General features: G+C 37.3%; 1 protein-coding gene and 1 pseudogene across 1 annotated transcript in view; one reads left to right on the forward strand and one right to left on the reverse strand.

Moving 5' to 3' along the window:
- DDX10 (DEAD-box helicase 10) overlaps window positions 1–27059 on the reverse strand; it is a 289327-nt gene that overhangs the window by 122143 nt on the left and 140125 nt on the right. The gene's annotated exons all lie outside the window — the stretch shown is intronic.
- LOC108517372 (cytochrome c-like) lies at window positions 1318–5938 on the forward strand (annotated as a pseudogene).

The raw sequence follows: 27059 nt of genomic DNA on the forward strand, positions 1-27059 counted from the left end.
AAAAAAAAAAAAAAAAAAAAAAAAAAAAAAAAATCCATATTTACCAATCTTATGCTTTAAGATTTAATAGAAGGCACAACTATAGTAAACCTTGACCATATGCATAAGTTTGAGAATGTGGAAATGAAGAGAAAAATGAAAATCAGATCTGCCTCCACCACCCAACTGTTACTGTAATTTCTTGAGTGAATGGCTACTGCATTAGCCTGTTAGACAGACTCTCTGCATTCACGCTCATCCCCATTATAGTAAGCCTTGTTGTAATCACTTGTTTACTTCTGTGCTTTTTCCTAACAGATTGTAATTCCCATGAGGGTTAAGACCATTTTTTTTCCTTTTTTTTTTTTTTTTTTTTTTGAGACAGAGTCTTGCTCTGTCTCCGGGCTGGAGTGCAGTGGCCAGATCTCAGCTCACTGCAAGCTCCGCCTCCCAGGTTCACGCCATTCTCCTGCCTCAGCCTCCTGAGTAGCTGGGACTACAGGCGCCCGCCACCTCGCCCGGCTAGTTTTTTGTATTTTTTTAGTAGAGACGGGGTTTCACCGTGTTAGCCAGGATGGTCTCGATCTCCTGACCTCGTGATCCACCCATCTCGGCCTCCCAAGACCATTTTTATTCTATTTGTATCCCCAATGTATCACAGATAGGCCAGCATATAGGAAATATTCAATAATGATTGAAATAAGAATTAGTGAATAAACTACATACGGACTACTTCATTTACTGTTCAGAACAATTGTGAGTCAAATCTTGTTCCTACAAATTTTTAATTAGAAAACTAAAGCTTAATTCAGCAATTTGTTCAAGGTTATATAACTTCAAAGTATTTGTTCATATTCTACAATGCAGTTTCATTTCTGTTCAAACTGCCTTAGAAGACTGTAGCATCATAATTTGACTCAATATTTGCCTTTCAAATGTCTATCAATTTAAGAATGTTTGAGAATTGCTAATTTGAGAAACTCCCATAGCTTTTTTCAACTTTAAATCCATGACCCACTATGAAAGATTTTCAGAGAGCAGAGCATGGCAGCTGAAAGCCAATGAGTTAGAACTTGAGTGTTCCGGATCAAGGGCCTCTCAATGAGGATGGACCCGGAGGACACAAAATGGAATGTGTGTGGATGTGACCTCCTCCATACAGAGCTTCCTCATCTGTGTGGCCCTGCTGCAAGTCACCGCTTTTATCTTAAAGAAATTGGGCAACATATGAAAATTGGGCATCACATGTGACTGCCAGATATGAAGAACTTGGTTACAGTTTCTACTCCTATCTGCAAATATAGAGGCCCAGAAAGGTGTAAGAGACTCTTCGACTGAATGGACATAAAAATTCTACTTATTAAGAACAAGTTTGGCTCTCGTAACTGAGGTCCATAGCTAAAACATAAAACTATTTGGGAAGTACAAAAAGATGTCTCACGGTCTTGGTATGCCCTTAGGCCTGTGATATTCAGCCTTTTGTGAATGTTAGTTATAACAGTAAACAATGTCAAGCTCCATTTTCTGGCAAGTATTAATTAAAAGGGAACTATGTCTCTATGACAGCTATGTCTGTTTACCCTTATACTTCTATCTACAGTGTATTTGTGAACAGTCCCTTAGTTACACTGTATGAAAGTCAGCACACAACCACACTGACATTTAAGCACAGGACCATTCATCTATGTTTTTAATAAATGTACTAATAAAAAAAAGATTTTCAGACTTTATACATAGCTTGATTAGTTTTAAAAATAATTGTTTTCACATCCAAAACCTTTTAAATACTAAATATACTATTTCAAATTATAAGACCCCAACCCTAATTCTCTTCTGATAAGAATCACAGCTATTATGAAATTAATTTTTATGAAATACTTGACTCTTTATCTTGACACATCATGAATTATATCTAGAAAATCATTTAGAAATGCTTCCAAATGTGTATATCCTATAGATAATTCATATTTACTCCAAACAAAGTCCTACAGATAACTGCCTATATTTCCTATCAAAGTTACTCATTTGTCAAGGCTTGATTGGTCCTGATTATATTAAGACAAACTACCAGTAAATGTTAATCTTTTTTCTGCATGATTAATAAGGTCATGCACTACTATTTTCCTTGTGGTTTATAAATTGCAATTCTAATCTACAATGTGATGAAAATGGTTAATGAATACAAAGATATATTGAGCAACAATGACAACTATTTACTACGAAACATCCATGATTCATTTTTAAGTGATCTTAACAGGTGAACATGAATGAGAACAGATGATTATGTCTTGCTTGTTTCCTCCCCACCCCAGACCAATACTACATAGATATGCAGTGATCTCAGTTTTGTTCAAACTTCCTTCTGGTTAAGGAGGACCATAAGGCAAAATCTCTATTGATACTGCCAATATGAACATTCTATACAATGATTTTTGATTGCTACATTCCTCCTTCAGGATTTCTGGTGCCTCCTTCAGGTTTAACTTGGAATACTTTTCCAGAAACTGCATTTTAACCTAACAAACTCTTCCCGAGCATGTGTACCTGTCTCCTTAACTAATATCTTAAGGAAAAAAACTTTCAAATATATCCCCTATACAGTTTCTATTCCCCTCCACTGTTTCTCTCATTTTCCAGATATACATTCCCCCAAACCCTCATTCCAATGCCTACAACATATCTGTCTTCCTTTCCTCAATTTCTTGTTAGAATTAACATAAGTTTCTTAATTTTAAAACACCTCTTTATAGCATTTTGGCCTAATAATTATTTAAATTTTTCACTGTGCCTGCAATTAGTCTAAATAACATGTGAATTTCTGTTCTTGACCCAAGCCCTATCTGACTTTCCTTTCATGCCATTTTCCTTACTTAAGCCTCATTCCCAACTAAGTCTCATTCCCAGCCAAGGTTTACGATCATGTTCATTTATTTATTGTCTTAAATGATTCCTTCTACCTCTTTGAACATTTATAGTGTTACAATATTTAAGGGAAAATCCCATAATTTCCTATTTACTACCTTAGGACATTTTCTTTGGTTTGTTTAAATTGTTCAGGCCACTTACCGTTGTTTTGCTGACTGGGAAATATGTATATTTGCTCTACACCATGACCCTCGGAAAAAAACAAAGCCACTATAGTGACAAAAATCTCAGATATTTCCTGCTGTTTAACAAAATTATGAAACCACTCATATTTTGCTGTAGGAATCCAATTTTTAACCTGCCACTTTTAATAAATATTTCCATATTAGGAAGCAAGCAGCTGGAAGCAATTTAGAGAAACGGTGCCTGATACATTTTCCCTTCTCTTTTAGATTTCTAGAACGACAGTATTGATTTCATTTTAACTTGTGTCCAAATTGGCTATATAAATTTCTCATCTCTCACAGCTTTTGGAATTCTTCTAGAACTCAGAAATTTTATAAGCTACACAGCAAAAAATAAAATAAAATAAAAGGGCCAGGCGCGGTGGCTCAAGCCTGTAATCCCAGCACTTTGGGAGGCCAAGATGGGCGGATCACGAGGTCAGGAGATCGAGACCATTCTGGCTAACCCGGTGAAACCCCGTCTCTACTAAAAAAATATAAAAAAACTAGCCGGGCGAGGAGGTGGCGGGCGCCTGTAGTCCCAGCTGCTGGGGAGGCTGAGGCAGGAGAATGGCGTGAATCTGGGAGGCGGAGCTTGCAGTGAGCCAAGATCTGGCCACTGCACTCCAGCCTGGGTGACAGAACGAGACTCCGTCTCAAAAAAAAATAAAATAAAATAAAAAATAAAACCAGTAACATTAAAAGGAAAGGTAACTTGTGTCACATGGTCATTTGGCTAACAGGGTTAAAGGAAACTGACCACATAGGGGAGGCAACAAGGCAATAATGAACTAAGTTAAAAGTCCCAGGACAGGACAGGTGCGGTGGCTCATGCCTGTAATCCCAGCACTTTGCAAGGCCAAGGCGGATGGATCACTTGAGGTCAGGAGTTCGAGACCAGCCTGGCCAACATAGTGAAACCTCATCTCTACTAAAAACACAAAAATTAGCCATGCGTGGTGGTGAGCACCTGCAATCCCAGCTACTGGGGAGGCTGAGGCAGGAGAATCACTTGAACCTGGCAAGCAGAGGTTGCAGTGAACCAAGTTGCACCACTGCACTCCAGCCTGGGACACTGAGCAAGACCCTGTTTCAAAAAAGAGTCCTGGGACAGAAATCATGAAACTATTTCAAACAATATGACACTATGATATACTTCTCTTAGGGGAGTGTCTCAGCTATCTACACTTCTACCACCTTCCTTCCAGGTGATACCAGAGACTCAGCAAGAATGTGCCAGTAGCTAATTTAATTAGAATTTGTTTGAACAAAATGGGAGAGCATCAAAATAACGTTCAAGATGTTTCACTGTACATTTGACTGAGAATTCCACAATTGGCTCCAACACCTATAAGAAAAGCATACTACTTGACAGTCTGGCTAGTGTGGCTTAAAGCAGAGTTTCTGTAAATTCATTCATCATTAAAGTCTAAACAAACAAATGCCATATAACACTAGCTATTCAGTGAACCACCAATTTTTACAAGTATACAAAAACACACACATGCATGTGCATCTATACTATCTATAACCCTGTTAGCCAAATCACAGAGAATCTCTCTATGATTTAAAGCCTTCAAAAAGAACTACAATAATGGAAGACAGATATATGCTAAATTCAAACTGCGTTTGGTACCTGGTTGCCATTTGTTGGTACCATTTTTAACACAGTATTTTAAGACATTTAAGAGATGTTAAAGCTGTCCTCTTGGCCGCCCAAAAGGAGATCATCATTGTTACGTCTGACATTTTTCTATAACGACTTATGTTATTAAATCCCAATACACACATGGGCTGTATGTTAACAGAAAGTGAAACAAGCATCACTGCCACAGCCAAACTATGTTCACAACTACCATGTGCAGTAAAGTTTCCAAGTTCTACCTTGTATTGTATACAAATATTAGCTAAGCAGAAAGGACCAAGTGAAAAGTCAAAGGCTACCCTATGTGTACTACGTTTCAACAAAAAAGTGCCAGGATGATGTCCAACATTATTCAAAATTGGATATTCTTACACATACCATTTGTAAAACTGTGGTGTGCAAAGCCACACAGTGGTGATTAAAAAAAAAATACTGGAATCATTACAGAACTTGGAAGGGTAAAAGGACCCTCCAGGATCACCTAGAGAAACACCACCTACCCACTCCCAATCCCTGGAAAGTCAAGACAGAATTTCAAGATCACATAGACAATATCAGCAAAGTCAGGGCTAGAACCCCAAACCCTCCAAAAACCTAGTCTGTGCTCCTACCCTGACACTGTATATAAGAATATCTTATATTTCATCTTAGCCAAATGGCCGAGAAGCAATATATAACAGTATCTCCAATGGAAACACCTTAGAGCTAGACCTTCCTCTGTGAATCACAGTTTTCCTAAGCAATACTGAGAGACCTCATAAAATAAGAAGAGTGGATTGACAGCAAATGTTCTCTTTAAAATGAAAAGAATCCTTGAAGGAATTCATTTTTAAAAGTGTAATTTTCAAGACAGCGGGACATCCCGCTTCACAGAGGGAACCTTCATAGTGTTAGTGATGGAAGAGAATTAAATATGGGAAAGGCAAGAAGATTTTTGTTCAGAAGTGTGCCCACGGCCACACGGTGGAAAAGGGAGGCCAGCACAAGACTGGGCCTAATCTCCATAGTCTCTTCGGGTGGAAGACAGGAGAAGCTGTTGGATTCTCTTACACAGACACCAGTAAGAACAAAGGCATCACCTGGGGAAAGGATACACTCACTGATGCACTATTTGGAGGCTCCCAAGAACAACATCCCGGGAACAAAAATTATCTCTGCCGGCATTAAGAAGAAGGCAGAAAGGGCAGACTTGATAACTAATCTCAAAAACGCTACTAATGAGTAATAATTGGCCACTGCCTTATTTATTACAAAACAGAAATGTTTCATGACTTTTTTATGTGTACCATAATTTAATAGATCTCACATACCAGAATTCAGATAATCAGTGACAGAATATTTTGTTCGGCAGTCCTGATTTAAAACTAAGACTGGCTTGTGGTTAAATGAGTATGTTGGTTTTTTGAATTTTAATAGTAATTCCAATTCAGTAAATGCTAACACTATCTACCCCTTCTAAAGATATGATTCAATTTCGTTAGTAATGTTCAACTTTTCACAAAGATGAATGCCATCTTAAAACTTAATAGAGATTGGTTTTATATTTAGATTTATATAATGGTTATGTGAATATATTGAAATACTGGTGAAATTCCTTCACACTGTCCCAGAATCAAGCAAGATTCATCTGTGTTTCATGTTCATTTGCCTCTTAAAGCCAAGAGTTGAAGATAAGGTAGCAATGTCTACTTTATATTTTTGGCCTTAACTATGCCAATCTAATTAGATTCCTTGTATCTGAAATGATTCCTTTTACATATTGAAAGGCATTTTAGTGTGGTTTATGTGTAATATCAAATAAAGATAATTTAACACCTCACATTTTTTAAAAAGCATTTTCTTTTGTTCATAAAAGGACCATAGGAATGACTAAACCTGACCTCTAATTTCTTCTCTCTCAAAAGTAGAACGTATGACGGAAAGAAAAAAAAATACTCTATCCCTCAATGCTCTGCACTACTTTACAATTTCCATCTGTCCCCATTAGCCATTAATCATTTAAAAGTTTGACAGCCATTTACAGTTGTTAGCAGATTTTGCTTATTAGTTTTTTTTCCTATCTCCTACCTTAGAATGAGTCCCTGCTTGTTCGTTAGTAAATCGTCACACTAAAATGCAGTATTTTCAGAAATACAACCTCCAATAAAAACAACTGTATATCAATCCGCAAATAATAATTTTAATAAAACTTTTACTAGTCCCCCAAACTCCATGCTGCATAATCAATGTTTTAAAAATCATTCTCCTTCCTACCATCCCAGACAGACTAGAAAATTTAAGACCTATCGGCCAGGCACCGTGGCTCATGCCTGTAATCCCAGCACTCTGGGAGGCCGAGGTGAGCGGATCACGAGTTCAAGAGATCGAGACCATCCTGGCTAATACGGCAAAACCCCGTCTCTACTAAAAATACAAAAAAATAGCCAAGTATGGTGGTGGGTGACTGTAATCCCAGCTACGTGGGCGGCTGAGGCAGGAGAATGGCGTGAACCTGGGAGGCGGAGCTTGCAGTGAGCAGAGATCCCACCACTGCACTGCAGCCTGGGCGACAGAGCAAAATTCTGTCTTGGAAAAAAAAAGAAAAGAAAAAGAAAGAAAAGAAAAGAAAATTTAAGACTATCAATATGCTTGAAATTCTTCCCCTAACAGCAAATTTATGTGAGGATTCACCACTGAATATCTTGAGATATTTGAGACTTCTTATCACCTTCTATCCTCAGCCCTTTGTTGATGTTTCTCATGATGTTTCTTACACTCTACTTGTGTTTTTAAAAGCTTCTTTTACTTCATCCCTCTGAAACACCCAACTCCCTGAGGGAATGAGCTTTGTCATACTCATCTTGTAATTCCTTGAGCAAGCACATACACCACGCTTAAACAAATCAATCATTATTTCTGGAACTAAGTTGAGCTTGGGCTAATCAAGATCAATTTTCTTTGAGAATAACACTCAAAGACTCTGAAATGCATTCTACTGTTACCTATTCTGGTATCAGTTTGCTTAAATAGCACAGAAATAAGCATATTTCACATTTAACTTGACATTTATTTGTTGAGAAAACTGATCCACAGGCTCTAGGCAATAAAGTCTGATTCACAGTTTGAAAACACCGGGAGTCACTGTGGACAGCCTAGACCATGAGCTGGAATCACTCCATCATCCTCTTTCCCAGCAAGAGAGGCTGCAACCACGCTCGACTTCTGACAGGACCATGGCTTCCTCCCTCAGCAAGGCAGACCCAACTTCCCATGAACCTCAAAGTCTCCACATGCCTGACAGCTTAATTTCTCAGATGACTGCAGGCATCCACAACTATAGTGTCTGGTTTGTAGGATTATACACTGATACGTTTGATAGGCCACTTATTCTAAAAGAAGGGAGAACAATAAGGGAAGGGATATCTCAAGTGGAACAAAAATCTACGCTGTGTCTAGCAGATTGGCAAAACTCTGGGAACCTCCTATGTGGAATAAGAGGGAAACAGGGAAACCACCTCCTTCCCCTACTTGATCCTGGCTTTGTAAACATTCCCTTTTCCCAACAAAGTGTATTCCTTAATCCATGCCATATGACATCGTGACATTTCTCCGGATCTCTGATGACAAGTGCCAATCCAGATGGGACCTACCTGACAAATCTAAACCTTTCAGAGTTTAGTGAATAGTAGTTAATAACAGATGCCATGTGCCAAACACCATGCTAGAAGTTTTATATTTCATTTACTCAGCACAACCACCCTTTTGAGGAACTGCCTGCATTTTACAGATGATGAAATAATTATTCAGCTAAAAAGGACAGAAGCATGCTCTAAACTCAGGTTTAGCAAACTTCAAAATTTATCTTCTTGAGCTTTGAAGCTGTACTCTTCTCAGGCCTCCACAATTCCACTCATTGAAATAAACTTTAAGAACACTGCCTGTAGGAAGATTAAGTCTACTCCGTAAATGTTGAACCCTATAATCTCCCTCAGAAATAGGCGTACAGTTTCTACTTGAACAAACCCTTTGACAGAAAATTCACTAAATAAAACATGTTGTACTGGGACACCTATTCCTATTCTTCTTGTATATTTTTAAAAATAATTTTATCAACGGAAAACTACTGTTTTTACTTTTTTGAAAAAATGTGTCATTTCCAAATGAAACAGGCAATTTATACTGGTCAAAATGCCAATCTAAATGTTTTCTTCAAGTTCTAATATTACCCTCAAGAGGGCTATGCTGGTACTGAAAGCAAAGACAAATTGCATTTTCTTCTGTTACTCTAGAAATAAGACAATCGTAATTACAAGTAGAGGTAAAATAAAGCTAGGGGAAAAAAACAGGAAAGGTAATACGAGTTCTGTGACAAGCTTCAGTGGTAACTATGGGCCAAAAGATAGCATGTATAGAACAAAACAGACATGGAAAAGGACAGCTGTACAGAGCTAAGACAGGTATAGTTATTAAAAAGAGACAATGTGAAAACAAAGTCACAAGAAAGGAAGGAACAAGGAAGAGCAAAAACTCTATGAAAACAATCTCCTCTCATGTGTTGCAAAAACATCGCACCATACTGCCAAGTCACTCTCTCCACCAACAGAACCCCAAAACCATCAACTTTAAATTGGGAAAATAGAATAATTACACCAACAATGGTAAACTTTGAGAATTTCTTAAACAGATACTAACAAGACGCAAAATAATTGCCATCCATCTCCCAAATATATTCTCTAGGACACCAAAAGAACGTCTGAGATACAAAACTACAAGTGATATGTCCCCCAAAAAGGGGCATACTGGAACATAAAATCAATCTTTGGCATTCAGTGTGGTCATTTCCAAGTTAGTATGTTATTCCTAACCAGTACTGTTCACAGCATATTCTACACTGTTTCTTCTCCAAGCACTTTGGTTATTTGCACCATACAATAATTTAAAGGATTCAGTTGACTCACTAATAAATGAAACATTAAATAACTTAATGATGATCCTAATAAATGATTTTCCTCAACTAATTTTGAATACATTTAACTTCAATCAAATGAAGTAAACAGGTTGACTAAAATTTTCTATTAAAATGCAATTAATACTCTACTATTCTATTAAGATTCCTGGAGTTACATTATGAAACTCACTCATAATTTGCCTCATTCCAAACCTAAGAGGTTAAATGTCAAAACTTCCTAATAAAGACCACAAACTACCAAATAAGAGCTTGGTCACAATAGTTACTGTGGTCAGCTATTTGAGAACCTCCAGGAAGCCTCATTTGACTAAAGCACGCTATATAGTTAATTTTCAACTTGCTTTGGAATGAGCCTTACATTTTAGGAATAATTAATTAACTGCCTCTCACTGTTCTGTCACTAGAAAAAGACCTTCACCTTGATAATGGTATTGAAATAAACTCGACCTTACTCAGAAGCATGCATGTCCATTGGTGAGGGTAGGGGACACTGACAGGAGGAAATAGGAATGTGTGTGAATATCTAATCAGTTTCCAGAGTTGCTTTTCCCTGAGCTGCTGAGCTACATCGTGGCATCCTCCTTCAGTTTACTTTAAAGACAGGTATTAAAACACTGCTGTATAAAATTCACTATTTTGCGTTTCACAGGACAGTTGTTGAAATAAGAAAAGCTGTGCTTCTCCAAAGTAGCAGAATGTTGTCTCCTTATAGACAAGATGTTCTTTTTGTTTTCGCAGTCAAGACTTCAGAGGCAAATGCCTGATCCACATTTAAGAACTATGTAAAATCTTGTATGAGCTGCATATTAAGTTTCCCACCAGTCATTCCTATTCTATCTGTACTTTACATGCCCTGCTGTTTTCTATTTTAATACATTTTAAAGCACTTTATAAGCTACTTCAAATTCCTTGCAGGATTAGGAGGGATAAAATACGAACTACAAAGAATAAAGGAAGCTCGGTCATTTATTCAACGAACACTGGCTATCTACTCTACTCTAAGTACCATTCTAGACACCTGGGGTACAGTAGAGTTTGCATTCTAGTGAGGAGACAGACAAATATGCACATATGTCAAGGAGTTTTTAAGTGTTAGAGACAACGGTAAGGCACTAGGGAGTAACTGGGCAGAAGGTAACAATTTTAGAAATATAGGGAAGGCCTTTCTAAAGAAGGTGCAAAGATCTAAAAGAAATGAAACATGAACTCATGCAATGATCTCGATAAAGAGTTCTAGGTGGAGAAAACAGTAATGCAAAGGCCCATAAATGGAAATTAGTTTGTTGTTTTCAAGAAACAAAAAATTAGGATGACTGGACTAGAGTGGGCAGGGTGGAAGGCGAAAAGAGAAAAAGACACAAAGGAAGATTCTGTATTACATAAAGCCTCATAGGACAGAGTCAGGAGGTAGATTTCACCCTGAATATGAAAGAAAGAATACAGCAAGTCCTCACTTAACACTGTTTATGTTGATAAGTTCTTGGAAACTGCAAATTTAAGCGAAACAACTACTGTATAACAAAACCAATTTTGCCATAGGCTAATTGATACAAACCAGAGTTCATTTCCTAAGGCATAAAGAATACCATTTTTCTTAAAGTCAGAGTTTCCAGTAACCCATTTATGACGTTAAGTGACGACTTTACTGTGTGCATTTTGACTGAGATACATGATATAATCTCGTTTATTTTGGAAGGTGGGGGTTGCCTGCTATGAAGATTTAATAGGACCAAGGAAAGTGAAAAAGAAAACCAATTAGAAGGTTATTTTATTGGCCAGACTTGGTGGCTCATGCCTGTAATCCCAGTGCTTTAGGAGGCTGAGACGGGCGGATGACCTGAGGTCAGGAGTACGAGACCAGCCTGGCCAAAAAGGTGAAAACTTGTCTCTACTAAAAAATACAAAAATTAGCTGGGCCTGGTGGTGGGCGCCTGTAATCTCAGCTACCTGGGAGGCTAAGGCACGACAATCACTTGAACCTAGGAGGCAGAGATTGCAGTGAGCCAAGATCGTGCCACTGTACTCCAGCCTGGGCGACAAGGTGAGAGAAAGATAAGAAAGAAAGAAAAGAAAGAAAAGAAAAGAAAAGAAAGAAAAAAGAAAGGAAAAAGAAAGGAAAGAAGGAAGGAAGGAAGGAAGGAAGGAAGGAAGGAAGCGAAGGAAGAGGAAAGAAAGAAAGAAAAAGAAGAAAGAAAGAAAGAAGAAAAGAAGAAAGAAAGAAGAAAGACGAAAGACGGAAAGAAGACACGCGGAAAGAAAGAAGAAAAGGAAGAGGAGGAAGGAAGGAAGGAAGGAAGGAAAGGAAGGAAGGAGACAGTCAAGAAGAAGAGGAAGGAGAACAAGAGAAAGAGAGAAAGGAGAAAGAGAAAAGAGAAAGAAAGAAAAAGGAAGGAAGGAAGGAAGGAAGAAGGAGAGAAGAACAGAAAGACAAAGAAAGAGAAAGAGAGAAAGAGAAGAAAGAAAGAAAGAGAAAGAAAGAAAGAAAGAAAGAAAAAAGAAAAGAAGAGAGAAAGAAGAAGAAAAAGAGACAAAGAAAAAACAGAAAAGGGAAGGAAGGAAGGGACGGAACGGCAAGGAAGGAGAGGAGGAAGGAAGGAGGAAGGAAGGAAGGAAAGAAAGAGAAAGAGAGGGAAAGAGAGAAAGAGAGAAAGAAAGAGAAGAAAGAAAGAGAGAGAGAGAAAGAGAGAGAGAAGGAAGGAAGGAAGGAAGGAAGGAAGGAAGGAAGGAAGGAAAAGAAAGAGAAAGAAAAAGAAAGAAAGAAGGAAAGAAGGTTGGTTATTTTATTGGTCTACACACAAGATAGAGGGTTTGAATTAGGGCAGTAAGTGAACGATGTGGTAGAGACTGGATATATTTTGAAGTACACTAGACTCCTTAAAGGGGTAGATCTGGGAGATAAAAGACTTAGAGAAAACTCATGGGTTCTTGGTCTGAGTCTGAGTGAATGAATAAATGGTGTTAAACATCCAAGAGATATTAAATAACTAGTTAAAAGAAGTTTACAAAAGTAGAACAGGCTTAGGACATATACTTGGATTAGCATATGATTTTTAAAGAAAAGGTCTTACTAAATTTGCCTAGGGAGCATATGTAGATGGAGATTAGAATATAAGGCAAAGCCTTGGGGATATTCCCCATCATTTAAAGATGGGAAAAGAAGGAGGAACCAGCAAATACAACCAAGAAAGAGCAACCAGTGAAAACTGGAACAAATCCAGGTAAAGTATGATGTGCCAAAAGCTAAGGGAAGAGGGCAATTCCCAAAAAAAAGAAAATATGTTGCTAGGATGTTAAGATGAGTCCTAATAATTGATACTTGAGTTTAGCAAAATGGGAATTGTTCCAGACCATAGCAAGAAAAGTTTCAACAGACTGGCAGGGACAAAAACCTGATGTGAATAGATTCAAAAGAAAATGTAAGGTAAGGTAGTAAAAACTGTTTAAGCTACTCATTAAAGGAATTCTCTTCCTCATCCTCTGACTTTCATGATGAGGGTCCAGATTTCAATCTAGTGTTATTGAGTCTAAAATTTAGCTATATAATGGGTTACTTTAATATACTAGAATGAGTATCTAGTCATCAATTTTTACATTTTCCAGAAAATTGAGGATTATAAAGAATTCTTATCACTGTGTATATTAGGAAAAAAAATCAAAAGGAATCCAAAAGCATTTTAATAAGCGTTCTCTGAATAAAATGTTATATATCCATTCATACAATGGGACACATGACAGGATTAAATTTAAGCTCTTAAGTATGATATTATAGAATTATACAGTTGACCCTTGAACAATATGGTTTTGACCTTTGAGGGTCCACTCATACACAGATTGTTTCTAACCAAATCATACGGAATTTGCAGGATGTGAAACCTGTGTATACAGGTCATCCTTTCACTTACATCAGTTTCTCAGTGCTGACTGGACTGCAGAGCTTGAGTGTGCACAGATTTGGAGCCAACACCCTGCATATGCCAAGGGATAACTATATTTACTCACTTGACAGCTTCCCCTAGTATTGATAATTTTTTTTTTAAAGGCCACAAATCATAATATCAAGTCTGCTCTGTAACTTAAAATGTGTTGGGTAAAGGAGTATGTATGTTTGTATACATAGGGAAAACAGACCCAGAAGTATATAAACTAAAAGGTAATGTTACATCAAAGTATATGAGAGGAATATGCTTGATTTTTGTTTTCTTTGTATTTATTTTCAAATTTTAGCAGAAGAGTAAATGAATGGCAATAATTACTATTCATAATAAGATTTGCTGATAAAAATGTTAAAAATAAAGAACATTCCTACTTATACTTCTAGATTAGCTCTAATGTCAATAAAATAAGTCTTTCCTGATTCCACTTTTCTGCCTCATCTCTAACAAGCTGGGCAATGAGCCCTCGTCTATGCTCCCAGAGACTATATCATTAAACTGTCGGTTTCTTAGGATTTATAATCCACTAGATTATTTAATCAGTGGCACTAAACATGGGTAAATTGTGGATATTCAGATAAATATTAGCTGATTTAACTTATTCCTAAAACAAATATATTGATGTATTATAATCTTCCCCCTAATGATTATTAACTTAATTACAAAGGATCATTTTCTTTTAAAGTGACATTTGAAGATAGAGTCATTCCAAAAGTTTGACAGATTTTTTTTGTTATTCTAAGATTCAAGATTTTAAGCTCAAGATTGTATGAAGCAGAAAATCTCTGATGCTATATTAGTTTTATATAATGCATTTTACATTTTTATTGCATTCAATCTCCTATGGTAATCAATGATACATAAAAAAGGTACAGATAGTGGTGTGATGGCTTGTCATCCAAAACTGCTAGAGATCAGAGCTGAGAGTGAATTCCCTAAACCTGGGGAAAATAATAATCACATTTGATTTAGGACCTAAAGCAAAAATCAACATTTCACAAATTATGTTAATTAAAAATGAAAAATGCCATGGTTACAAATAGAGACTAATAAAGGGGAAGAAAAATTCACCCTTTAGACTGCAAATAATCTTTATACAAAAAATTAAAACTAGACAAGGCCATGTTTCATTTACAATACAAAGACCTACCATCTCTTACTCTATGTCTACACCATCTGAGTAGCTAGAGAAATGTAACCTTTCTGGAATACGTATTACTCTATACTTCCCAATAAAGCTTTGGGTGGAAGGTAAAGAATAGGGAGGAGGAGACGAAAAAACATCCAGAATAAACCCTTACGGTGGATTGCCCAAATTTACACCACCAGAAGTCTCCAAGTCAAGAAATAAACATAAAAACAGTTTAAGTTCAGAATTTCAGCAAACTCTGACGAGAAATAAGTATGAGTAACACTCTAATATATTTAAACATTATAAACAAACATATACAGATCAATGAAACAGAAAGACCAAAAACAGACCCAAAATACATAAGGTTTTCAGATAAAGTTGACAGGTTAAATCACTAGAAAAGATTGACTAATGAGCAATATTGGAATAATTAGGTAGTTATATAGAAAAAAATAAAGCTGGATCCACACTTCACATCTTGCAACAGAATTCCAAATGAATCAAAAGCTTAGATGCAAAATATTAAACCATAAAAGTACTAGAATTCTCCCAGGGTTTATTATTTTATAATATTAGAGTAGTGAAGGCCCTGTTCAACTTTAACATGAAATTTAGAACACACAAAAGACAAAACTGGCAAATTCACCAACATAAAAAGTTTAAAAATATGACCCAAAACAAATGACAATCTGAAAAACAAAACAAAATCAAGTTATTTGCATGTCCTCAGATTGGAAGCAAAAGATAAATTTTCACAATACAGAGAGCAAATAAAGAGTAAGAAAATTAAGATCATCAGCCCAATTGGGTAAAAGATATGGACAGTTCCCAGAACAGTCAATATAAATAGCTCACTCATAAAATAAGACATGCAAAGGTAAACTTCACTAAGATAAGAATTCCTTCTTAACCAGAAAAGATAAAGTATTTGAAAAGATGCTGTGTTTGAAGAAAAAGTGGCATCAGATTATGAGTAGAAATGTGAATTAGTGCAACTAACAGTATCTACCAACATTCAAAATTTACATACCCTTTGACTTAGTCATTTCACTTCTAGGAATTTATTCTATAGGTATTTTTCTTAAAGAAATATGTGCTCTTAATTTTTTTCAACATCAGAAAGAAAGTATATATAGTATTTGTTTCTGTTTTCAAAAACATACATCATGAATTTTGTACCAATTTAGGAGCCACTTGGTACAAATCTGTTCATAAACAGTAAATGTTTGTGGCTTTTTTTTTTTTTTTCTTTTGAGACGGAGTCACTCTGTCATCCAGGCTGGAGTGCAGTGGCACGATCTCTGCTCACTGCAACCTCCGCCTACTGGGTTCAAGAGACTCTCCTGCCTCAGCCTCCCGAGTAGCTGGGATTACAGACATGAGTCACCACGCCCAGCTAATTCTTGTATTTTTAGTAAAGATGGGGTTTCACCATGTTGGCCAGGCTAGTCTTGAACTCTGGACTTCATGTGATCCACCCACCACAGCCTCCCAAAGAGCTGGGATTACAGGCATGAGCCACTGCACCCAGCTGATGGCATTTTTTCATGGCTGCTTTTTTACAATTTCAGAAATCTCCATTTTACATCTTTTAGTACATGCTACAATCAATCTAGTCAACAGTTACGGAAGAACATATATAAGTTGATAAAGAGTAATAATATCTAAGAACTACAAAATGGCAATTCAGTGTTTACTACTATAGCTTAAATATATTTATAAATCAGTGCAGGCAGAGAGGTGACACGTCTAATTGGTTGATCAGAAATCTATGAAATACTAATACTCTCCTTCGATTGCACATTTTTGAGAGATACAATACCATAAAAAATACACAGAATGAAAAAAGTCAACTGAAAACAAAGGCAGTTAATTAACTGACTACATATATCACTTGTAGCAAGATTCACTGGTGCTGTGTGGCAAAAATTAAGCTTGTTTCAAAGGCATAGTATTCAGTGTATTCATGATTTAACAAATCCAAGGAGTTAACTAGATTTTCTAAAAATGTCTTAGTTATTGATTTTGTTGTCTATTCCACAAATAGCATTTAGTTTGCTGGGCAAAGTCTCTAACAACAGCTATATGGAAATTAATGAGCAGGCTGGCGGCAGGCTATCAAAGCAAAGCGATCAATACTTTTCCTAGAAGAAAATCAGGAACATAGTAACATGCTTATATCTAACTAGTACCAGGATAAAAAAATAAAATTCAAGTGAACATTAACAACAAAGATCAAGATCTTCTACATATGTATAACTGCAATACATATAAGAAAAATATAACAAGTGCCTAGCAATAATTAATGCCTATCATGCCTAACTACTCAGCTCTCTTCCCCCCCAATATTTATAATTAATTCCCCCTTTCCTGTGTTTCCCTTTTATAATCGTCCTTTGATCTATTTGTCCCAACTAACCAAAATTCAGTAGAATCACTTGTCATTTCTAGAGTATAAAGCAATGGGAAACTGGTAGGCAGTTAATGACAAAATATTAATTGGACTTAGAGCCACAGTCAGAGTTTGAAAGATTCTTTCCTACTCTCTGAAAAGGCAAGCATGTTAGGTGATCACTTTTAAACAAATCTCTCTAAGGTTATATAACATTATGTTCAACAAATTTTCTGGGTTTTTTTGGAGGTTTTTTTTTTTTTGGTTTTTTTTTTTTTTTTTTTTGGCTTTTGTTTTGTTTTGTTTTGAGAAAAGATATTATACAAATGGTTACATTAAAAAATATTATTTAAATTTAATTATGTGTGATATGCCAGATCACAGCAGAGGATGGTGAATAACTTTTAATTTGTTTCCTTTTCAAAATAAATCCTGAGAGATGGGAGTAAGATGAGAGAAAGTTTAGAGAGGAGGTATCATGAAGGCTGTTTTCCTGGAGTATCCTTCCTTACTTGTACCCCAATATCCTTTTACAAGTCCAGTTCAAGTTTCACCTATTTCATGAAGCCATTTTTTGCCCATTCCAATATGCTGACCTTGGATCAATTCCTACCATATAATTTAGCCCTTAACTTTACAGGTCTTGTCACATTTCCTAATTTTTATACATACCATTTATCTCCATAAGGTAACGACTGAATGTACACACAGCCAAAGTCAATACTGTCATCCCCAATATACACACACACTGTACTGGGTACACTGCTGAGTACAAAATGATGGTCAATGTATACTCACACCGTGTATCAAGTGGTCAGCTACGACTGATTCAACAGAATCTAGTGATCTCCTACAAGGGATCACTATGGAAGGTTAGCAAAACAAACATCTCCCTTGGAGAGTTTATATTCCACTGGAGATAGGCAAGGAAAAATGGTAAGAATGTTTCATTGCTATGACAGTAAGTATACAGCAGAGTAAAGAAGAATGGTGATTGCGTGGTGTGTGTCTAGGGCAGGTGGAAAACAGGTTGGAGGTGAGGTTGGAAGATTCTTTCCTACTCACCAAAAAGGCAACATGCTGGGTGCTCACTTTTAAACAAATCTCTCTAAAGTAATAACATTATGTTCAACGAGTTTGCTGGGTTTTTCGGAGAAAAGAGAGTTAAAATTCCCAGGATTTCTAGTTTTGTGTGTGTGTATGTGTGTGCGCACGCATGCACTTATCACTGACATGTGGGACTAATCCAAAACAAACCACAGGTTCCATGGAATCATAAACAGTTATACTTTGGATAAAGCTTGGCTATTTAATCCAACATCCTCATTTTAGAGATGTGAACCCAATCAGTAGGTTGCAAATAAATTTCACACCACTTTCAACACTGTCACTACTTGTCAACCTCTTCCCCTCATCTTTCTCTCTCTCACACACAGACCCCAGTCCTCCAAACCAAATTTGTAATCTATAAATACAATTGAGTGAAGCATCTCCTATTCTTCTCCACACAGATGGTCATCACGGCTCTCATGAAACATAATAAGATCAAATAACACCTAATTAAAAAAAAAACAATAGGTTCAAAAGGAAGACTGTAAAAACGAACCATCTTTACCCACCCCACCTGGGGCCCAGTGTTCAGGCTAATATAATTTGCAAGTTCCACTGCATTACAAATACAACAGATGTATATCGATTAGGAAGGAAAACAAATAGCCAGTCCTAATTAACTATCTCCTTCTCCATGCCCATACAACTTTGAACACTCATTATATTATATCTTGTAGTGAAATTGTGCATCTATTCAGATGGAATTCAGCCTTACTTAACTCATGCTCCCCAACAAGTACTTTCCACATGAAGAACACTCCAACATTTATGAATGACCTAAGAAACTATGTATTCTGAGCTGCAAAAACTTCTAAAAGTAACCACACATAACAGAAGGGTTGCAGATAATGTTGATGGTAGCTTTTAAAAATTTTTCATGTATTTTTTATGTATTCTTCAAAGTTCATTATTGGTATATAAAACCTATCAATTTTGACATGCCTGCTATACCAAAGATAAGACTAAACCAAAACGGTAGAACAAATAGATGCAAAAGAGATTTGTTAATTCATTTTTTGGGTGACTACTATGTATGCCAAGCACCATGCCAGACACTGCCTGCTACATAAGAACTGCTATCCAGGGGCTCATAATACTGTGGAGGATACCTGCATTAGAATGTGAGCTCCATGAAGGCAGACTTCATCATGTCTGTGTCTCCAGCCCTTACACATTGCCTGGTATGAGCAGGTAGCTCAATATTTTCTGAATGAATCATGCAAACTGAGAGACAGCTCCTCCACACCCCACTCTTAGATTCTTACCTTCACCTTTACTGGTATCACTCCTGTCCTTTAATTTTGTTCCTTCCCTTCCCTTTCTTATCCGAAGACTATTAATACCACTGAAATTGAGAGTGTTTCACACTTGCAGAAAGGCTTTAGAGAGCACAGCTTGTTCTCTGTTTCCTGTTTTCACTGTCATGATATGTATGCTCAAAAAGTCAACCAACACACAAGGAGGGAAGGGGCAGAGTCCCTAACACCACATTCCCTTTATTACCTTATCATCCAAGCCAAACTACCTCTGAAAGTCTACCTAAAATGTCTCACATTTTACTGTCTTATTCACCTCTCAATCCAGTGCGATATGGTTTCTGATCCCCACTACTCCACTGAGTCAGTGTAATGGCCTCCTAAATGTTTGAGTGAATGCATGAAGGACATTTGAACCGGGTGTTAATAGTTATATAAGAGCTTGCATTCTCCATTGTTTTACTAGATCGACTAATATATCACTCAAAATTGCCCCAAATAATTATTTTAAGATCAGTGCTAGTAAAAACTAGCATTTCCTGAGGAAAAAAAAAGTTATTTTCCACTACTACAGTTAGAATGAAGTCAAAACCTTTGCCTTCCTTTTCAATTTGGACATCAAGAATACTACAGACAAATTTCTAAATACTATGTTCAATTATAAAAACTACATACATGCCCTAATTGCAAGCACATGAACGTTCTTTGTGTGTGTATACATTCTTGCCCTTGCCTTCATACTCAATGAAATATATTTTCACTATACCAGATTTTCACTTTTCACATTTTTGCCATTTTGTCACTTTTTTTTTTTCCTTTTAAGGTGGGCCACCTCAAATCCTTTGCTGGTGAGAGACATGACCATGGCTGACAGGATGACTGGCTGGGTAGATGAGTAAATCTTTTTCAAAATGTAGCCTGTTGCTTTGCCAAATAGTACATTATCACTGGGATACCAAATGAAGATGGAAACAACCTTAAGGAGTACTGATCACTTACTTTCTGATTTGCAAAACTGGATTTACATACTCCCACGACAGGACATTTCACCCTTATTTCTACAATGTGGCTAAAGGATCTCAAAGGCCAACATCTTTATGGTACTTAAAATTGCTCTGATCTGGTAGCCCAAACTATGTCTAATCATCCTAAAAGTAGGTATTATTCTAATACCAAAAAATCCATAATTAAATGTATAAAAGCTACTATTATCCAATATTTGCCCCCTGCCAAAACAAATCAATCCTAACCTGTTCAGCATTTTTTGACTTAGAAGTCCAATTACATGGGTAGTCTACATATTACATTCTCAAAGTATCCCCCAACACATGGTTTTCAACAATAGTCACTGGAAGAAAAATTTGTGAAGAAACTCTGCACACTCCCATCATTGAAACATTTCTCTTGCTATGCTTTCTCCTTCCCATTTTAACTAAGCTTTCTGTAAAAATAGTCTTCTCCCCTCACTCAAACTCATTAAAATTTCTTCTCATCACTCTATGAAATTAGCCTTTGACCATACTCAAACACATGAGGACATATCAGAAGGATATTTGTAACTAAAATTTTCTTACCTGACGTATCTACGGCTTCGCACTATGCCTCAATGCTTCATCCATGGGGTTTTCAGAACGTGACACTTTTGTAATTTACCTTTCACCTTGCCAGTAACTATGGATCCATTTCTTTTCCTTCATACTATTCCTACTAAAAACCCTGTATTTTGTATTTCAGAAGGTACTATTTCCATACTCATCACTGTCTCTAATCTCTTCACATTGGCTTTCTATTGCTAGATCATACCAATTTGTCTCCCACTGTAAGGCCTTCACACAGTCTGCCCTCTGTTTAGAATTCTTGCCCACCTCTTAGATGGCTAGCTCCTCCCTAGGCTTCAGTTGGTTCCTTCCCAGTCTTCAGGCCTCAGATCCAATGTGCCCTCTGAGAGAGGTCTTTGCTGGCCACCACATTTAAAGGATCCTCTCCACCACAGTTTGTCTTAGTTACAGCACTCTGCTTATTTCCTTCACACTGCTCACTGTACTGTGATTTACCTGATTTACTTACTTATTTACTAATTGTATGTATACGGCTAACATGGAGCTGCCTTGACGACTACTGTATGGATTACCTTCATTCTCTGGCTCTATAGCAGAGGGTGTGGCACATAATAAAAGCTCAATGTTGTTCACTACCTGAATGATTGTATGGATAGCCTACGTACCAAACAGAATGCCATAAAGTTCACCATACACACCACACTCTCATGTCTCTACCACAGTATCGAAAGTACTTCTAAGGGAAAAGACATATCTGTTAAAGTCCCTTCCATCCTAATTTTTGTTGTTTTTGTTGCTCTTAATAGAAAAGTTTAGGCTGGGCACGGTAGCTCATGCCTGTAATCCCAGCACACTGGGAGGCCAAAGCGGGTAGATCACCTGAGGTCAGGAGTTCAAGACCAGCCTGGCCAACATGGATAAACCACGTCTCTACCAAAAATACAAAAAATTAGCTAGGCGTGGTGGTGGACGCCTGTAATTCCAGCTACTTGGGAGGCTGAGGCAGGAGAATCGCTTGAACCTGGCAGGCAGAGGTTGTAGTGAGCCAAGATCACACCACTGCACTCCAGCCTAGGAAAAAAGAACGAAACTCCGTCTCAAAAAAAAAGGAAAAAAAAGTTTAAAATGTGCAAACAATTTTTAGGAAGATTATGGTTTATTATAAAACTTAACATTCGAAAAGATCTGAGTATCAAGCTTTTCTTCTTTCATTATTAAATAAGTACATTTATTTCAGGAATATAAGTAAATTTAACCCAGAAATCTTTAAAATTAAAGCATCTGTCAATTGTTGTTCATACTGGCATCAACAAACCAAGGATGTAGACACAAGACCCCAAGAAATTTGATATCTCTGATTTTAACCTATATCCAAAATTAAAGGTCACTCCTTTAGGTTGTTAAATTTGTGATATCAACTCACCAATGTAACACAAGGCCTAGTATTAAGTAGGGGAAAAAATAAAAATGAAAATGTTCAATGGAAATAAGCAAATAGTCTTGACAAATTCAAGTTAAACTTATTGTAAAATTTAAAAATATCATGATGCTAAGAATGTATAAATCTGAAAAAATAATTATCTTCTGTATATGCTTATTCTTTTATTGAGACTTTTATTCTAACCAGAAATTTATCTTTGTACCACTTGCTACTTTAGACAAAAGCAACGATATGAATAATTTTATGAAAATCTTAATGAATAGTGGTGAAGAAAGTTCTGGCTTCCACTGTGGAGGCTTAAACATATGTGGTTCTGTCTCACAGAGTGGCAGGGCACAGAAACTGCTGAGTCTCATGAGATAGAACTCATTCTTGGCATGTACACAATCCAGTCACAATAGCAGCCATGCTGTAACATACTGTTCAATCTAGTCCTCGCATGAACACAATATACAAGCAACAAAATATACCATTTGTAATCACCTGAGGTTTATTTACCATCCATTTATTTCCATCTTGCCTAGGGGAGAATGACCCTGAGGTGATGCCCAGCCCCCAGGATCCTGTCTCCTTGTGCTAATGCCTTTGTATAATCCCCTCACCCTCGATGTGGGCAGGACCTATAACTATCTTCTAATAAACAGAATATGGTCATGGTGACTCGATGTCACTCCCACGATTAAGTAACATTATATGGAAAGGTGATTAATATATAATACCTCCTCTTCTACATTCCAACACATTGAAGATTAGGGCTTCAACATAAGAATTGGTGCAGGGGGACATTCAGTCCATAGCAAGTGGCCTCCAGCCAACAGCCAGCAAAAAGTGAAGCCATCAGTCATATAGCTGTCAAAAAAAAAAAAAAATGCATTCTGCCAATAATATGAATGAGCTTGAAAGCGGATTCTGCTCCAGGCAAGCTCCTAGATGAGAAAGCAAACTGGCCAACGCTTAATTGCAGCCTTGTGAGACCCTCGGTAGAGGTCCCAGCTGATCCAAAGAATGATAATAAACACGTGTTTTCAGTTGAAATTTTTATGGTAACCTTTTTTGGAGGGTTCTTTTGTTTTTTTGGTTTTTTTGTTTGTCTGTTTTGAGACAGGGTCTCACTCTGTCACCCAGACTGGAATGCAGTGGTGCAATCAGCTCACTGCAGCCTCAACCTCCCAAGCTCAAGAAATCATCTCATCTCAGCCTCCCAAAGTAGCTGGGAACACATGCACACACCATCATACCTGGCTAATTTTTTTTATTGTCTTGTACAGATGGGTTTCAATATGTTGACCAGGCTGACCGCAAACCACCCCTATGCTCAAGCAATCCTCCCACCTCAGCTTCTCAAAGTGCTAGTATCACAGGCACCAGCCAACATGCCTGGCCTTGTGGTAAATGTTTGCACAATAGGTTATTAGTAAGTTGACTTGGAACTGCTCTCTAGTTTGATTTGATTGTTATTTCTTTGTTGGACTGATGTACAGTGCCCTCAATAAATGCTTATAGAATTAACCACAAGAACCAGGTCTTTCTAGACGCTTACTTACATTTTAAACCTATGATAACAAAACAAGCAAAACTAAAAATAAGAGAACAACTAGAAATTGCCCTGGAAACAGGCCTATTTCGGCAGTGCCTTACTCTCAAAGGGATGAGAGAACCCAAAAGTGAGGAAATGTCAAAGAAATGGGATTGTTTCATGTAACCCTCAAAGGACAGCAAAAGGAAAACAGTCCAGAGGCAACCAAAGGTACTCATTTCCAACACATGAGCATTTGCTTTATTTTTCAGATTCCTTTACCTACAGATTACTTTATAAACAATAGATTAAAAAGTGCTTTCTGCTAAAATACCAGAAATTGACATCTAAACAAAGAACAAATATTACACATTAAGTATATTTTACATGAATTCAATTCAATTTATATAGATATGTCTCAGAGATATAATGAAGAAAAACAGCAATGATCAGGAAGAACAAAGGTTTTTTTTTTTTTAAAAAACAGAGTTTCGCTCTTGTTGCCCAGGCTATAGTGCAATGGCACGATCTCGGCTCACTGCAACCTCTGCCTCCCAGGTTCAAGCGATTCTCCTGCCTCAGCCTCCCAAGTAGCTGGGATTACAGGCCACGCCCGGCTAATTTTTTGTATTTTTAGTAGAGACAGGGTTTCTCCACGTTGGTCAGGCTAGTCTCAAACTCTCAACCACAGGTGATCCGACCACCTCGGCCTCCCAAAGTGCTGGGGTTACAGGCATGAGCCACTGCGCCCAGCCTGAAAAAACAAAGATTCTTAAAGGTTCCAAGGTTCTAAAAAAAAATACTGCTGCTAAGTAATATTGTTCACCTGGGTGGAAATGACCCTGAGTAACAAAGGTAGCAGAAAGCTTGCAATATTGAATAAAGTCTGATATATTGAAAGAACGCTGCTGGCAAAGGATCATTAATTTGAAAAGTATGAAAAAAAGAAATTGTGAAATAAGCAGCCAAAAAAACAAAACAAAACAAAAGCTGCTGGAGACAGCATGTATCTGTAATCGTAGAGTATAAGGTCTGCAGAATACATTCAACTCCAATTGCCTTCTCTGGGAACTATGCTTTTTTGTTTTTCCTACATTGGATTTAGAAAATGGTGGCTGCAAACATTTAGCTTTATAGATTGCTTGGACTGATAGTTCTTCAGAGTTCTATCTACACTCAAGTCTGGGGGACTGGTATAATTAAATTTACTTTCCATATATAAAATTGGTTCTGGTCAAATCTACAAAGATAAATTCATGAAACAGGTATCATGTGTTAGGATATTTTCATTCAAAAATTCACTATGTTAACAGGAGGGATGGGGGAATTTCACCAAAGCACACGTAGAAAAAAAATAAGAGTACATACCTGTCTTTTCCATGCAATGGAAACAACTCACTCTGGGAAACTTTTTTGTTTTGGGAGGGTTTGCTTGTTTTAGATAACTTAGTCTCAGAGAAAAAAGTTTCAGAAAATTATAAAAGAACAGCAACTTATTGTAAACATGACAGAACCAGAAGAGAGAAATGATATATATCTGAGGGAAAATAATAGGCTGCTATTGTAACCATAAATTTTGTCAAAGATATCAGATGCCTCACCTTTCTTATGCATAAACGAAAGACTAATAAAAACATAAATGATTGCTTCAAAGAAAATTCCAACCACCTGACATATTTTCAGTCAGTTTTGTTGGATTTCATACATTTTAAGTTACATAAACTCACTCTTAAAGGTTAAGCACCCCAAATCCCAAATCCAAAAGTCTCCAAAATCTGCAGGATACTTGAAGGAAATGCTCATTGGTGCATTTCAGATTTCAGATTTTTGGATTCTGGATGGTAGACTGGCAAATATAATGCAAATATTCCAAAATCAAAAACTCCAAAACCCAAAGCACTTCTGGTCCCATGCACATTGGATAAGGTTTAATCAACCTGTACATCCTGTAACAGACGTGCTCCTGAGTTTTCTGGACAAAGTAGTGATGGGTTCCACCTGATCAGCCACAAGAGACACACACACACACACACACACACACACACACCACTCACTTTCTCTCCCCCTCCCTCTTCCTCTCCCTTCTCATCCTTTAAAAAAAAAAAAAAAAAAATTACAAGTAGGCTTACTGGAACAGTGCTATGTTGAGAATTTCTATACTTTTCTTTTACCAGTGTTGTATTTTAAAAAGGAGCTTCTCTTTGAATTCAATAGTTATCCCTGAAAGAAGATAACTCAGATAACTCATTCTATTCAATGTGGTGAAAGACAGTTAATACGGCCTGGGCGGCAGGTGGGCTCAAGCCTGTAATCTGGGCAGCTTGGGGAGGCGAGACAGGTGGATCACCGAGTTCAGAGAGATCTAGACGCATCCTGGCTAATCTGGTGAGACGCCCCATGCTCTACTAACGAAACACCGTGGGCGGCCCGAACGCGCTACAAAAAAAAAAAAAAAAGCTAGCCGGGCGACGATGGCGGGGCCCCCCGCCTGTAGTCCCAGGCTACAGGGGAGGCTGAGGCAGGAGAATGGCGTAAACCCGGGAGGTGGAGCTTGGCAGTGAGCGCTGAGAATCCGGCAATGCACTCCAGCTGGTGACAGAGAGAGACCTCCGTCTCAAAACAAAAAAAAAAAAAAAAAAAAAGACACGTTAACAGCTGATAGTATCATATTGATTAAGGGCATAGATGTTTGGTGTTTAAAAAAAAAAAAAAAAACCTAGATTTGAATTCTAACTTTACTATATACTAGTTTTTATGTAGCCCAGTGTCTAGCACACAAAACCATCCTCAAATTCTTTATGAAGAACAGGGGAAGGGGTCACTGCTTTCTGGGGATAGATACATTATAAAGTGGTGAAAAGAAAGTAGGAAGGAATTGGGGAGATACGAGGTTAGGAAATTTGCTTATGATCAGGATTATGGCGCATAGTGTAGTCAGGATTCACAGGTCTTCTGACCTCTCGTCTTGCAGACTTTTCTTTACACACGACAAGCTACTTACAACCTTGGAACAGTTTAACATTTCACAAGTTTAGAACTTTGAAAACACGCTTCCAAAAC

The sequence above is a fragment of the Rhinopithecus bieti genome, unplaced genomic scaffold, assembly GCF_001698545.2.
Source record: "Rhinopithecus bieti isolate Rb0 unplaced genomic scaffold, ASM169854v2 scaffold_39705, whole genome shotgun sequence".
NCBI lineage: Eukaryota > Metazoa > Chordata > Mammalia > Primates > Cercopithecidae > Rhinopithecus > Rhinopithecus bieti.